This window comes from Vombatus ursinus, unplaced genomic scaffold, assembly GCF_900497805.2.
Source record: "Vombatus ursinus unplaced genomic scaffold, bare-nosed wombat genome assembly UNPS02008996.1, whole genome shotgun sequence".
NCBI lineage: Eukaryota > Metazoa > Chordata > Mammalia > Diprotodontia > Vombatidae > Vombatus > Vombatus ursinus.
Window position 1 is genome coordinate 4473882 of NW_020948774.1, and position 13635 is coordinate 4487516.

The window sequence follows — 13635 nt, forward strand, 5'->3', positions numbered from 1 at the left end:
TATGTGACCCTTTATATCCAGATTATATATCCATTTGGAGCAAAAGTGCTCACTTTTAAAGATATTCATTCAACATACATCTTAAGTTAAATTTTTAAAAATTAAGTATTTAGTTTTTCTCTCTACTACCCTCCACACTGTCCCCCCAAACCTCTTTCAACATACATTTTTAAGGGCATACTGTGTGAAAAGCATTGTATTCAGTAGAATAAGTGATTTAAGATTTAGATAAGCCGTAGTCCCTGTAGTCAAGGAGCTTACAGACACAAACACAGATAAATATAATACACAAATGTGCCTTAGGGAGAGTCATCAAAAACAGGTCATGCCATGCTCACCTCATTTCCTTCTTTGACAGGATTACTGAATTAGTAGGTGAGGACAATGCTATAGATAGATTTAGCTAGATTTTAGCAAAGCTTTTTGATAAAGTATCTCATATTATTATTCTGGAAAAGACGGAGATACATGGATTAGATGATAATACAATCAAGTGGATTCTGAACAAAGAACAGTTGTTAGCAACTTAATGTTCACAGGGCAGGAGGTCTTCAGTGGAGTGCCCCAAGGATTTGGGCTTGCTACTGTGCTGTTTATTTTTATCAATGATTTGGATAGATAAAATGCTTTAAAAATAACTGGGAGGGATAGCTAACACAGTGGATGACAGAGTCAGGATTGGAGAGGATCTTGACAGGCTAGATTATTGTGCTTAATCAAATAAATCAATTTACAAGTATAAAATGAGTGAGAAGTGGTTAGCCAGCAGATGTTCTGAAAAAGATCTAGGGGTTTTAATGGACTGCAGACTCAATATATATTAGTGTTGTGATGTATCAGCCAAAAAAAAAAAGTGATGCAATCTTGGGTTCCATTGAAAGGCCCAGTTTACTGATACAGGGAGGTGATAGTTCCATTGTACTCATATGGTCTCAGCTGGAGTCTTGTGCTCCTATCACGGTTCCGAAGGCCACTGACAAACTGGAGAGTGCCCCAAAGAGGGCAACCAGGATTGTCCAAATGGCCTTGAGTCTGTGACATGAGGATCTTTTGAAGAAACTGGATGTGTTTAGCCTAGAGAAAAGTAAGACTTGGGATGATATTATAAGTTGTTTTCAAGTATTTGAAGGGCTGGCACATGGAGAAAAGATTAGACTTGTTCTGCTTGATCCCAGAAGACTGAACCAGTTGCAATGGGTCTAAGTTGTACAGGCAAATTTAGATTTGATTTTAGGAACCATCCTAAGAATTAGAATATAAAATCAGAATGGGATGCTTAAAGGTGATGGGTTTCCTCTCCTCAGAGATCTTCAGACAAAGGCTGGACAATCCCTGTTGGGCAGGTTCAAGGAGAGATTCCTTTTTTTTTTTTAAATGTGGGTTAAACTAGATGTTTGCTGAGGTCTCCTCCAACTCTCAAATTCTTTGATTCTGGTATTAAAATGCTCTGTAAAGTCTGAAGAAGAAAAACTATTATCAATTAGGAGCATGAGGGAAGAGTTTTGCATTGTGCTTTAGAGAACGGGCAAAAAAAAAGAAGAGAAAAAATCACTTTAGACATATAGAACAGCATGAGCAAAGACAAAGGTGAGGACAGTGCCCTAGGCTAGAGGTGGACCAAAGAGTTTAAAGAGGGAAGTAAAAGGATGTAAAATTTAAAAGATAAGTAGTATCGTTATTGAGAGCCTTGAATGGCAGGCTAAGGAGATTTGAACTTTATTTGGAAAGTGATAGGTTGCTACTGAAGAAAGATTATCTGGGAATGGTGTAAAGAATGGGATTGGAGGGGAAAGACGGTGGAAATGGAAAGATCTGATAAAAGGTCATTACAAAAGTCTAGGTCAGAGGTAATGGAGGCCCATTCTAGGGCAGTGATGGTAATAATAGAGATGAGATGTGAGAAGGAGATTCTACATAATATGTGAGAAGTTATAGAGAATCTTTCAGATCGATTGGACATCAGATGAGGCAGAGGAAAAAGTCAGACATAGCACTAGTGTTTAAAAAATGGGAAACAGGATGAATGGAAGTACTATGGACAGTCACAGTGAAGTCAGTAGGAGGAATGGATTTAGGAGAGAAGGGGTGATAAGCCCAGTTTGGGAAATTTTCTGGGTACTGGGGGTTGGCGAATGGTAATGTCAGCTTGATTAATGGAATCTTCATGTTCTGAAAGAGTTAACATTCCCTAAAGTAAGCTTTTTCCCTCCTGAGAGTAGTTAAGTCAGGCTCAAAACCTATAAAATAATTTAAATGACTTGGAGATAGGTGCTATACAAAAAAGGTTCTGGTGTTAGTGTTATTTTTTTTTAAACTCAGCTTCAGCAAGGCCTACTGAGGCTTCCAGAATGCAAGTTGCAGGCCAATATGTGGAATAAGTTCTTCATGGATGAATGTGGCTTAGCTGAAGTCATAGACAGTATAGCTAATGTCATCATTACTACTTCTTGAGAGGTGTTGTCGCGCAATGGCTAGAGTGCTGGGCGTGGGTTCAAAGCCTGCCTAAGGAATGTACTAGCTAACTGTGCGGTCCTGGACAAGTCATTTAGCCTCTCTGTTAGTCTAACTCTCCTCTTTCACAAAAATGAGGACAATACTAGTTGTTGTAACATCCATAAATGAGAGGATTATGTAAAGTGCTCTATAAATGTCATTGTTAATATTAAGTCTTATTGTCTATCAGACTCAGGAACATCCCTCAAACTCGGAGACCTTCACACAGAATGAAGGTCTAGCATAGCTTTATAGACAGGTAATCCTGCTCCTACTTGTAGCCACCATTTATATGGTGCTTTAAGGTTTTGTAAAGTCCTTCATGTACATGATCACATTTTGTGCCTTACAGTGACCATGTGGTAGGCGCTACGGAGCTTCTTCTTCTTTTTTTCCTTCCAAGTTTACAGAGGCAGATACTGAGGCTTGGGGAAATTAAATGACTTCCATAGTCACATAGCTAAAATATGGCAGAGGCAGGGTTTGAATCTAGTTTTTCCTGACTCTAAGTGACTCATCCAGCAAGGCCAGCTAGTATGTAAGGCCCAGTGCTTAGCACAGTGCCTGGTATGTAGTAGATGCTTAATAAATGTTTATGGACTGTTTTTTGATGAACTGTTTAGCCCTTGCACATTCTCTTCTGTATGAGAGTATGCTAAGTTTGGTGGCTTTGATCACCGTGGATTTTAAATTTTTGTTAAAATCCTTAATGGGTATCAAACTAGTTTCTGTTGGGTCCAGCCTAATTTCTGGGAGTTCTGAACATGTGATGACTCCCTTAGTTTGCATGACTGATAAACAGAGACATTATCTATCAACAGGGACTGGGATAATGTATTTCTGCTTCAAAGCATCTGTTTACTTATCAAAGATACTGTAGGGAGGGAATTAACCAAGGGTGTGTTTCCAGGGGAGTGATACCTGCCCATGGAATGACATGGATAAATTGTGCTGGTCAAAATTAAGTGTGGTATAACAGAATAATTGCAATGAGAGAAAAAAAGGAATTTAGAGAAACCAGTGAGGTCTAACAGGGAGCTTTCTGATAAGCTCAGATTTTTAAAAAAATAAATGTACAAAAGATTGAAGGAAAGGCATATTATAAAGCATGAATACCAAAGTGTATCACAAACCTTAGATTGAGAATCAGTTCAGAAAAGTTAAATCATGGGATGATCTGAGATTTATATAGGAGGGATGCATTGGTTTGGGGTGCATCCCAGGGAGTATAAGTGGGGGTGGGTCTGCAGTGGGCGTTCCAGTGAGCATGCGTGGAGCTGAGCCTACAGCTTCTGGAGTTACAAATGTTCTGGCTCATTCCTGAAGGACTTGAGCTTTGGGATGACACAGCAAACCCTGATTCCTTGGTCCCTTTGAAGGGCAGAGGGAGCTGTGCCAAAGAGGATTGGCCACTGAGCCAGGAAGAACCACCCACTCGGCAGTCTTTAAAAGGAAAGAATCCATCCTCTGGAGCTCTCTCAACTCCCATCTGTTGAACCTGTCAGGACTCTTTGAGATCTCCCTTCAATGTCCTTGAGACCGCAGAGTCATTCCTTTAAAAGACTACTACTTTCTGGCTCAGTCCTCTGGCAGCCTTTCTTTCCCTCTTATCCCTCCTTCCCTCCTCCCCCATCACTCAGACAAAGGAATCAACCAATATTTGCTGCATCATCCCAAATTGCAAGTATATAGGGACCAATATTCCTGCATCATCCCCAAACCAAAATCTTTCAGCACTGAGTGAGATCGCATGTGTTGACAGAAGTGCCCCAGGGTACAGGCTCGGATCCATTTGTGCCCCATATCTATGAAAGCTCATCACTATATATACTCCATGAGGTATTCTCCAATCCAATTCCCTACAACATTTATAAAAACCTTAATGATAACAAAAAGCTATTTTCAGAGTAAAATAATGCACAAGGAAGAGATAACAATAATAACTCACATTTATATGCCACCTTGAAGCTGACAAAGCACTTTCCTTGAAATGACTCTTTGAAGTTAAAAAAAAGCAAGTATTATTATCCCCATTTTGCAAATAAAGAAACTGAGGTGCAGGGTCAAATCACTAATGTCAGAGGAAGGATTAGATTTAATTCTTCTGACTCTAAGTCTTTTATTTTATTTTATTTTTTGGTAACTCATGGTGCCACTTCTTAAGAAAGAAAGTATGTTTTTAAAAATTTTTTTTTTGTTTTTCTGAGCTTGACAAACCCCAACAAACAAATATTTGTATAATACAAAGAACAAAAAATGAGGATTGCATGTAAAATTGCAAATGTCATTACAAATAGCTTTTTTTAAAAGTATAAACTAAAATTGAGTCCTTTGCCCCTTTATCATACAACATATAGTTCAACTGAAATTGCTCTCCAAAGTTACTAATGATCTTTTAATTGCCTCGTATAATGGACTTTTCTAAATCATCATCCTTCTTGACCTCTCTGCAGCCTTTGACATTGTCAATCACCCTCTTTTCCTTGATGTCCTCTTCTCTGTAAGATTTTGTGACAGTACTCTTTTCTGATTCTCCTTTTATCTGACCACTCCTTCTGTGGGGCAGGCTCTGCAGCTTACTCTTTAGCTTATATTCAGACTAGCAGATTAGGGCCTAAAATTGTAGGTTGGATTCTAGGGGTAACCCTGAGGGGTTGAGAGTATCTTTCTAATGCTGTCACTCTCAAACCTCCATTTAGTGTGTTTTCCCTTACTCTAAATTACCACTTAATATTTTCTCACTATCTTTTAACCAATTAACATCAATTAACTTTTTAAGGATATAAATATATCCTTACAGAGGATTTATAACAAGGACCAAAATACAGCAACATCCTGAACCAGAAGCATAGTCAGTCAGTAAATATTTATTAAGCACGTATTATGTCTAAGACATTGTGCTACATTCTGGGTATACAAAGAATGGTAAAAGAAAGTCCCTGCTCTCAAGGAGCGCACAGTCTAATGGAGGAGACAGTATATAAACAACTATGTACAGGACAAATTGGAAATAATCAAAAGAGAAAAGGCAAAGAATTAAGAGAAGTAAGGAAAGGCTTCTTATAGAAGGTGGGATTTTAACTGGGACTTGAAGGAAGCCGGGGAAGCCATGATGTAGAGTTGAGGAGGGAGAGAATTTCGGGGATGGGAGATAGCCAGTTAAAATGCATGAAGTCAGTAGATGGGGTGCTTTGTTCTAGAAATAGCAGAGAGGCTTCTATCACTAGGTTGTTGAATTCATGGGGGGGTGGTCAGATGTAAGAAGACTAGAAAAGTGGGGTAGGGGGAGGGCTTGGATGTGAAAGACTTTGAATGCCAAACAGAAGATTTCATATTGGGTTCTGGAGGTGATAGGGATCCATTAGTATTTATTGATAGGGACCATGACATGGTCAGACCTGTGCTTTAGGAAGATCAGTTTAATAGCTGAGTGGGGGCCATGGATTGAAGTAGGGAAAGAGTTGTGTCAGGAAGATCCACCAGCAGGCTATCGTAATAGTCCTGGAAGAAGGCGATGAAGGCCTACCCCAGGGTGGTGGCAGTATTAGAGGAGAGAAGAGGGTGTATATGAATGATGTCATAAAGGTGAAATGAATGATGTTATGAAGATGAAATGACAGGCCTTGGCAGCATATTGAATAGGAGAGGTGAGAGTAAGAAACTGAGGATAACATGAGGTTACAAGCCTGGGAGACTGGGATGGTGGTATCCCCAATGATAATAAGAAAGTTTGAAAGAGAGGAGGGTGTGGGGAAAAGATAATGAGTTCCATTTTGGATCTGTTGAGTTTAAGATATCTGTAAGACATCCAGTTTAAGATGTCCAGTAGGCAGTTGGAGATGCAAGACTGGAGGTCAGCAGAGAAATTAGGGTTGAATGAGTAGATTTGAGAATCATCAGCATAGAAATGATAATAGAATGCATGAGCTGATGAGATCACCAAGTGAAATAGTGTAGAAGAGAGGAGGACCCAGGATAGAGTGGGACACCTACTGTTTGTAGACATAACCTGGATGAAGATCCCGTAAAGGAGACTAAGAAGGAGTCGTCAGATAAGTAAGAACCAGAAAAGAATATTGACACAAAATTCTAGAGAGAAGAGAGCATCAAGGAGAAGAAGGTGATTGACAATGTCAAAGGCTGCAGAGAGTTCAAGAAGGATGATGATTGAGAAAAGTCTCTGGGGAAAGTGAGTTCAAACTTTAAATGACCACTGTAAAACAATCTCTCCTGGCAGTTGATTTCTTCCTTTGTGGAGTCTCAACCAATCTTAGTGTGGCATAACTGATGAGCCAGTTGCTTCTTTGCTCAGTTAGACATGGTGTCTTGGCTGCCAGGTTGATTCACTACTGGATTGTGTCAAGCAGGTTTCTCCTCAGGGCTGGCTCCCTGGATTTGTCTACTGCTGCTACCAGCTTCAGTTGATGAGAGGACTTTGATTCTCCTGACATTTCAAAGTTTACAAGGTCATAGATTGGTCTGTTTTGTTTCTATTGTATATTCACCCAAGATCAGGAAAAAATAAAAACAAAAGGGACAGAAGACACAGAGGCCTTGTATGTTCATGGCCATATGGCAGCTGGGGAGATGAAGCATCTGGTGGCAGGCCATTGATGCTTCTGTCCTTGCCACATTTCTCCCCACTCAGAGGCTTTCTTGCCTTACCACCAGGGAAGAGTAGGGAATTCTTTTATTCAAAACTTTTGCATGTACATTCTATTCTGGCTCAGTAGCCAATTAAATGCTTTTTTTTAAACCGCACACGAGAGCAACAGGAAGCATAAAGTACCTGTGTGTGACTAGAAGGGGGCTCACTTAGCCTCCATGTGAATATTGTGACTGGTCACTTGTTGGTCAGCTAAGTAGTACAATGAATAGAGTGCCAGGCTTGGGGTCAGGAAGTCAAATCCAGCCTCACACACATTGTTGTTTGTCCTTCATTTTTGAAGAGGACCAGTGACATTATGGGTGATGTTTTGACTCGTGCATAAATTGGAGTTAAGTGAGGCACAGTTGCACAAAATCATCATCCTCACTCTTTCTTCCAGAATCATTGAAGACTAGTGCCAAGACAAAAGTCAAGGCAACTGGTAATGACCTAGAATGCTGTGGATGACCTTGGTGACTTTGATGCCTGACCAAGCAAGCTCTAAGCCACCTTCATGGCCATTGGAACAAATTGTTCTCATCTGCCCCTTCCACTGGGGAATCTTCACATGCTTGGAGTAAACATCCCCCCAATTCATCCACAGATTTGAGGCCTGTTAATTACTCTCAGCCAGGTTTAGCTCATTTGCCAAGATGGTTTATTGGGTGTGGCTGCAGAGCATGCTACAGCTTCTTGGAGCCAGAGTGAGAGTTGGGTGATTCAGGTGGACATCAAAGCTGGATGAGCATCTCTGAAAAGGGTTTGACAAGCCCTCACACTATAGGTGCACTGTGTGACCCTGGGCAAGTCACTTAACTCTGTTTGCCTCAGTTCTCTCATCTGTAAAATGAGAAGGAAATGGCAAATCACTCCATTATCTTTGCCAGGAAAACTCCAAATGGGGTCATGAAGAGTTGGACACGACTAAAACTGCCTAACAACAACTCATTGGCCAGTCGCACCACCGCAACACAAACATGATATACTGTTATGAGAAAAAAGGAGAGAAAGTAGAACTATTCACCTCATTTTTCATCATTCTTCTCCATCAAAGAGGAGGATATTAAAACTGGAGAATAGAGAACAGAAAGAATCATTGAGGAAATTGAAATTGAAAAATATAGAAAAGCTCTTTTACGTCAGCCTGCAACATGCCTTCCTGACTAAGGAAGATGCAGAAGCTCCACAGGCACGTCAGCCATGGCCACAGGAGCATTGGCAAGCACCAGAAGCTGCCACCTGGAGGCCGTGACAATGCAGAAGGGCTGCACCATCACCAGATCAACTTTGACAAATATCATCCAGGTTGCTTCAGAAAAATGGGTATGAGGCATTAGCACTTGAAGAAGAACTAAAGCTACTTCCCAACTGTCAACCTTGATAAGCTGTGGACACTGGTCAGTGAGCAGACCAGGATTAATGCTGCCAAAAACAAAGAGGGACTTGCCCCTATCATTGACATCGTGCGGTCGGGGTACTACAAAGTCCTAGGAAAAAGGAAACTCCCCAAGCAGCCAGTCATTGTGAAGGTAAAGTTCTTCAGCAGAAGAGCAGAGGAAAAAATCAAGGGTGTTAGTGGAGCCTGTGTCCTTGTGGCATAAAAAGCCAATGTTATCAAATAAAACAAATGTCTTTATTAAACAAAAAAAAGAAAAATATAGAAAAGAAGATAGTGAGAGAATACTTAGCAACTTTATATGTATACAGGTCTCTAGGCTCAGACAAATTACATTTTATCATACTGAAAGAACTGGTGATCATAGAATCTTTCCTGGTGACTTTTGAGAAATTATTGGAAACAAAATGAAGATTAGAGAGGGGTAAATGTTCCAATTTTCAAAAAGGAGCAAAAGATGAATCCTAGAAACTACCAATTGATTAACTTGACAGTGATCGTTGGAAAAGTCCTGGAATAGAAAGAAGATGAAAACTAGGATCCAGCATGGGTTCACTAAACACAAGTTATGCTAAAATAACTCCATTTCCCTTTTGATAGGAATACTAAACTAGACTAGCAAGGGATTATTAAAAGTGTAGTACATTAGGGATTTTGGGAAAATATTTGACAAAGTTTGTAATATTATTTTTGTGGGCAAAATGGAAAAAATATAGACCAGATAGTATGGTCAATTGAATCCATAGCTGGCTAAACAACTGCATCCAAAAAGTGGCTGATTAATTTCACTATGTCAACCAAAAGGGAGATATCATCTGGTATGCCAGCATGATCTGCCCTTGCCCCTGTCCTAGTCAGAATTTTAATAAGTACTTGGATGGAGATATAGATGACATCTTTATTAAATTCTTTCATCAGATTTGTAGATGACAGAAACCTGGGGGAGATAACTAATATGTTGAGTTATAAGGATTTTTAAAAGTTTGGGATGACGTCTGAAACCAGCTGGACAAAATGTAACAGGGATAAATAGAAAGTCCTACATTTAGTTTTAAAAGATCGATTACATCTGTACAAGGTTAGGGGAAGGAGGTACCTGACTTGAAGATAGTTCACATGAAAAAGACATGAAGGTTTTAGTTGACTGCAAGATTATTTTTAGCTAACATTATAATTCCTAAAATAATAATAGTTAGCATATATGTAATACTTTAAGGTCTGCACGATGCTTTCAGGGTCTGCAAGATGCTTTCAAGATGCTTAAAATATTATTTCATTTGATCTTCACAACTACTCTGGGAGGTAGGTGCTATTATTATCCCCTTTTTACAGATAATGCAGACAGAAATTAAGTGACCTCTCCAGGGTTGCAAAGCTGCTAAGTGTCTGAAACCAGATTTGAACTTAGGTCTCCCTAACTCTAGGTCCGCTGCTCCATTTTCTCATCTAACTGTCTTTAAAACAAACACACCAAAAACAGAACAAAACCAAGACCAAAACCAAAAACTAAAGCAATCTTGGCCTGCATTACTAGGAATGTAATTAACCAGATCAAACAAACAGTTCCACTCTATTCTGTGCTCCCTAGACCACATCTGCTGTATTGTGTCCAATACTTAATTAGAACAATTTATTAAAATATTAAAGAGTACTTTTTAAAAAATTAATAAGCTTAAACAGAATAGTGAAGTGACTGGAAACCATGTGATATAATGACCAATTGAAGGCATTGGGAATATTTAGTCTGGAAAAGAGGAGGCTTTAAGGGTTTGTGTTGTGGGGGTGCTGTTTACTGTTTTCACATATTTGAAAGGTTGTCATGTGGAAGAAATAGACATTTTCTGTATTGTCCTAGAGAGCAGAACAAGAGCTGATGGGTGAAAGTTATAGGGTGGATGATAGGAAGTAATATCATGAGCTGCATTCCACACACTTCTTTAAACATGTCTAGAAAATGTACTGGATTGAATCCTATTGGGGAAATCCAGAAAAAAATAATCACAGTGAGTCATTTGTCCAGCTCATCTTGGCATAGGGAGACAGACAGGGTGGTCTGCAGATTAGGGATGGGCCTGTGAGTGTTCCACTACCATGGAAGAAGCTGTGTACCAAAGCAAGGAAAGGTCTTAGACTCATCCCAGAACACCTCCAGACCCAATTGGGGCACCTCAATGGGGATAAATGAAAACTGGAAGTTTTGTCACCCACTACCCAGTTCCAGGTCACAGCCAGTTTGTATTTAGTTGGGGACCTGGGCTCAGGGTGGGTTCCTGAGTAGGGAGGCCATGGGCTGTGTATGGAAAAAGGAGGAAATTCAGAAGCCAACATCAGTGATGTGACTCAGACCTCAGGCCTTGGGCAGCTAGGTGGTGTAGTGAATAGAATGCTAGGCCTAGAGTCAGGAAGACTCTGCTTGAGTTCAAATCTGGCCTCAGACATGTCCTAGCTATGTGTCCCTAGGCAAGTCACTTAACCCAGTTTACCTCAGTTTCCTCATCTGTGAAATGAGCTGGAGAAGGAAATGGCAAACCACTCCAATATCTTTGCCAAGAAAACCCCAAATAGGGTCATGAATAGTCAGATGTGACTGAACAACAACAACCTCACTTAAATGGAAGTGTTTTTGTTAGCCTGGTGCAGTAGAAAGAAAATGAGATTTGTAGTCAAAGGATTTGGGTTCAAATCCTAACTCTGGTACTTTACTACCTGGATGTTCTTGAGTGATTTATGTTGTCTCTCTGGGAATCAGTTTCTTCATCTGGAGTGAAAGGTAACTTAATTATAAGCACGAATGTATTGGAGCCAGCATGTGTGGACTCGTGAAAGCCAATTGTTAAATTTTCAGCATGAGTATTTATACTTCAGAAATCGGCAAATGCTACAAATTAGGGCTTGATTTATTGTTTTGTTGATTGTCTATACTTAAGAAAGTGACAGACAAAATGTTAATAGTTAAGATTAAACTTAAAAGTGTGTCATGCATTTTTTTTTTCAGAGAGCTGGTTGTTCATTAGACGTTTACCAACAAACCCTTAACTCTAAGTCCTCTAATGTTCCTTCCAGCCCTCAATCTATAGTTTGATCCTGTGGTCTCCTATTAGAAGCTTCCCCGGTAGTTCCATCTTTGTAGGTTAATAAGAGAATCCAGTTGCCAGCTGTTTCTCACAATACATTTTGAATTGGTTAAGGTATTCCTTCTACTTTCAAGAGGCCTCTGGTGAACATATGATGTCCTTATGTGTCAGCCTGGTGGTGGAGCTAGCTGGTATGCACAACCTGCCACCATGAGGACTCAGAAGTGCCCTCTAGTCTGTATACCAGATGCAAGCTTATGAAAAGATTACATGTAAAGCTTTAGTGAATGGAAAATACCACATCTGTATGATTAAAAAAATACAGAGAAGGCTAATACAGTAACAGGAGGAAGAATTGAAGTTGAAATAGAAAAATAAAGAGATTGTTTAGGACTGTTTCATTCTCTACTCTCTGGAAAGAGACTTAGATTGCACATAGGGCTTGAGACAAATGGGCCATTTTCAAACCAGGCAGTGGTCTCTGCAATATAGGACCATTTCTATAGAAAAAGCCAGGTTGAAATCTGAGAGCTGTGGGAGACCGTGGTATCAAACTGTTCATTTTCCAATGAGGAAACTGAGGCCCAGAGAAAGAAAGTGACTCTCCCATGGCTATGATAAATGGCAGGGTTAAAACCAGCACCCACATATCCTGATCCCTAACTTAGTACCCTGTCTTTCACCACATTTCTTTCCACTGCTTCTATCTTGTCTCAGCATTTCAATGATGGGTGGTACCTTTGTACACACACCTTTCCTCCAAAAAAAGAGTTTTCTTTCTAGCATCATTCCCTGAAAATGACTCTCTGGATGCCTCCAAGAAAGAAGTAATTGTCTCACCACCTGACTGGCTTTGCACAGCTGTCTTGCCAAGAAAGCTCTTTCAATCTCACTTGCTTTATTCCCGAGAGTACCAATTAGGCATCTGGCTATTGGGTTCTGCAGTGTGGTTCTGTGTGGTGGGTTTTCTGGTGTGTGTGTGTGTGTGTGTGTGTGTGTGTGTGTGTGTGTGTACATGTAAGATCATCCCTGAGATGAACAGGAAGAGTACTATGAATGATCTCAGCAACAGGCTGGCTGCCCTCCCCCATCTCAGAAAGCAAAGGCTGAAATCCCAGTTGAATTCTGAAGAGAGAATTTTAGTGAGGGACTCCTTTCCTTCCTCTTTCCTTGCCAGTGGAACCTCCTGGTGCTTACTATTCCAACTCCTGAAATAAATTAACATCCAGAGGATTTTGGTCTCTAAGATTTTGTTCTGCCATGTAGGGGAAGAAATATAGAAGCTCCAGCTGAAGATTGCTTTATAAAAAAGCATGAAAGTCATGGGGAAAAGAAAAAAACTATTGCCTGTCTGTGCTGCAAACAGATTTCAGTCAGTTCAACTGGATAATATGTGTGTGTGCACTTTTGTGTGTGTGTGTATTTTTATATTTTATCAAAAGAATGGCTAAAATCTAGGCAAACTATCAATGGTATTCCTTTTATTTAACAGGGTGTGTGTGTGTGTGTGTGTGTGTGTGTGTGTGTGTGTAACTCCTAAGTGAATGGACTCTCTCTACCAATGTAGGTCTGCAACTTATTAAGGGGCCTACACTACTGGTAATGTGTTTCTGGAAAACTGAATGACTTAGACTGAGGGTTCTATGTGGTGGGATTTCTGGGGTGTATGTGGGGGGGCAGCTGTCTTTTAGTGAGCTTTTCCAGGGAGCTGGTACACAATCCCAGTTGTATCTCTGGTGACCAATGATTTGCATCTCAGAATTTCCCAGGGATTTTCAATTTGCAGAGATAGCTGGACACATTCAAAAGCAGGTGCCCAGAGGTGGTAAGAGCCAGATATGACCTTCACCCCAGAAGGAGGCAGCTTCTTTTCTGAGGCACTGTGCCAGTGTAGATGCAGCTGAGAATGGCCTCCCCCCAAGAGATTAAAGCCCCCAAATGTATTCTGACAAAAAGGGACAGCTGCTTCTTAATCCTGAGAATGCAAACCATGAAGAAGCAAGGCCTGCCAGGTGCTGCTGCTA

The 13635-nt window shown here is 40.3% G+C and overlaps 1 pseudogene; it reads left to right on the forward strand.

Moving 5' to 3' along the window:
• Positions 1 to 8292: 8292 nt before the first annotated feature.
• Positions 8293 to 8742, forward strand: LOC114034488 (annotated as a pseudogene).
• The last annotated feature ends 4893 nt before the right edge of the window (positions 8743 to 13635 follow it).